The following is a 2,734-nucleotide window of genomic DNA, read 5'->3' as shown; positions in this document are numbered from 1 at the left end:
ACACACATATATATAAACACATATATACGTGTACAAACGCATGTATACACGTGAGCATACGTACGTGTAAATGTACACATGTATTCACGTACATGCTTACACATACACACGCGTACACACAGACGTACATACATACGCACGTACATACATACATACATACACACACACATACTTACACACACATACATACATACAAACATACATACATATATACATACATGCATACATACATACATACATACACACATACATACAATTCAATTCAATTTAATTCAGTTCGACTCAAGAACGGGAAATCCCCTCCAAGTGCCTGCAACATAAAAGGCTGAAAATGTTGACAGACAAGAAATGTCGTCTGCGCAAAATCAAGGCTGAGCGCATCAAGCGCATAATTGCCAAACTGCGAGAGAATGTCTTCCAGATGTTATCTTCCCATGAGGCATGATGCGGTGGCCAGAACGGAATATGGAAAGAAAAGCACCAACAGATGAAGTTGTCTAAATTGAAGTTGATGGGTGAAAAGAATATTAGTGGAACTTTAAAATTAAAACAGTCATAAAGCTGGATCCCAACTAGTCATACATCGCTGTATGTGATCTCAAGAAAAGGTGTGCTTTGTTGTGAAAACCAGTTGCCTTCTGGAAGCCAACGGGGTTTGGAAAATAAGGGAGGATGAAAATATCTTTGGACCTTTGATAAAGACTTTTCAAATCCAGTACCCAAGTTACACCTTTACCTTAAAATCTATTATTATTGGAGCAACTGGATACATACTAACACGTCTGGAACCAAGTATGGCTGAAATTAGGTTCTTGCGGAGAGAATGCAACTCCTTACTCGATACGCTGTAAATGATCCCTATATCCCGAACAAAAAACAAATCTGCGAGATCTTGTTAAGACTTAAAGGACGAGGGACAAAACAAGATGCTTTCCTTCACAACGTTGCTACAAAGTCGGTGGCCGATCAGAATTTGCTCTAAATTAAAAAAAAGAAACCCCCCACACACACACACACATACGTACATACGTGCATACATACGGCTTAACCAGAACAAGCAGGGGTAGCACTCGTGGTCATTGTGCAGGTCTTCCGAGACTATTGCGAAAAGAAAAGAAAAAGAGAAAGAAGACAGCAAAACTTATTGATTACCATAGTAAAAAAAAATCTCTTCGAGAAGATACTGACATATTCTTAAAATAGAGAGATATCTGGTTCGAATACTGGCGACGGTGTTTGTAGTTCTTAAAGAGCCAATATGTGGTGCTTAAACCGGGCAATTTTTAAGTCCATTCGTGCTTCCAGTCATGACCATCCCGTCTTTTTTCTTTTCTATATTCATTGAGAACCCAGACTAAAAACTAACTGACACCCCAGGGGTTAAGATAGCGTGCGTTCGAGTCGTTCCTACCAACGGAACAGCTTGTTTGAGAAATGAACGTGAAAATGACCGAGCAATCCAGACACGCGTGCCATTAATGTAGCTCTCGTGGAGACTGAGAGGCTGGCCCCATTTGAATTATGAGTACAACTCATTTTTGCCAGTTGAGTTGACTTGATTGGAACATCGCGTCTTGCTCAAGGATGCAACGCGCTGCAGGATATCGAACTCACGACCTTACGATCGAGAACTGCGCATCCTCTCCACTCAAGCCAAACCCTTATTAAAGCAGCGAATTGCCCGACTTGCTAGAGTTTTGTTCCAATTCTGTACACTCTGAGATCAAATCCCACCAAGGTCAACTTTGTCTTTCATCCTTTCAAAGTACGAATCCAGGTGGTGGATTGGTGGCGGTTAGACACGGTCGGGCAAAATACCTTGCAGTGTCTGTTCCGGTTCGTTGCGTTCTGACATAAACATCTCTGCGACGACAATGGTGCCATGTTGAATCTGCCCAGATCGACGGCGTTTCTCTTGGACAAACATCGGCAGCGAGGAGGCGCATGGCCAATTGCAAGTCTTCTTCAAGAAGTCTTGCCCAGCCTTGCACTTAGATGTACAGATTCGTGGTTGACAGTGGCCAACGGAGACCCATACAAAAATTATCGTGTCTCTGTGGTAAGAAGCTTGCTTCCCAACCACATGGTTCTGGGTTAAGTCCCACTGTGTGGCACCTTGGGCAAGTGTCCGACCAAAGCTTTGTGAGTGGATTTGGTAGACGGAAACTGAAAAAAGCTCGTTGTATGTGTGCGCGCGCGCGTCTTTATGTCTTTGTCCCTAACCATCGCTTGACAATTGATGTTGGTTTGTTTATGTCCCCGTAACCAAAAGTCACCGACAGAATAAGTAACAGACTTTAAAAAGTAACAACTGGGGTTGACATGTCCAACTAGAATTCTTCAAAGCGGTGCCCCAGCATGGCCGTAGTCTCATGACTGAAATTGGTTAATGATAAAAAATAACAAGTATTCAGTTGTTTATATTTACTCCTTTGGCTGATTAAGCGATGTAAAGCGTATTTAATCTCCATACCTTCGTTTTATTTGCTTTTTTCATTTTAAATTTGCTTTAACCCTAACCCTAACCCTAACCCTAACCCTAACCCTAACCCTAGGGTTAGGGTTAGAGTTAGGGTTAGGGTTAGGGTTAATTGTTTCAGAATCGTTTGTTTATGTAGTCGGCACTTAATGTATATCGGCTGAATGGACGTCAGTGATTGGTTGAAATTACAGAAATACGACAACTTTAACATGGAATAAGTTATGGATTTCTTTTTTTTTTTTAAGAAGACTA

This window comes from Octopus bimaculoides, chromosome 8 (genome assembly GCF_001194135.2).
Source record: "Octopus bimaculoides isolate UCB-OBI-ISO-001 chromosome 8, ASM119413v2, whole genome shotgun sequence".
Lineage (NCBI taxonomy): Eukaryota > Metazoa > Mollusca > Cephalopoda > Octopoda > Octopodidae > Octopus > Octopus bimaculoides.
This window is presented reverse-complemented; position numbering follows the sequence as displayed.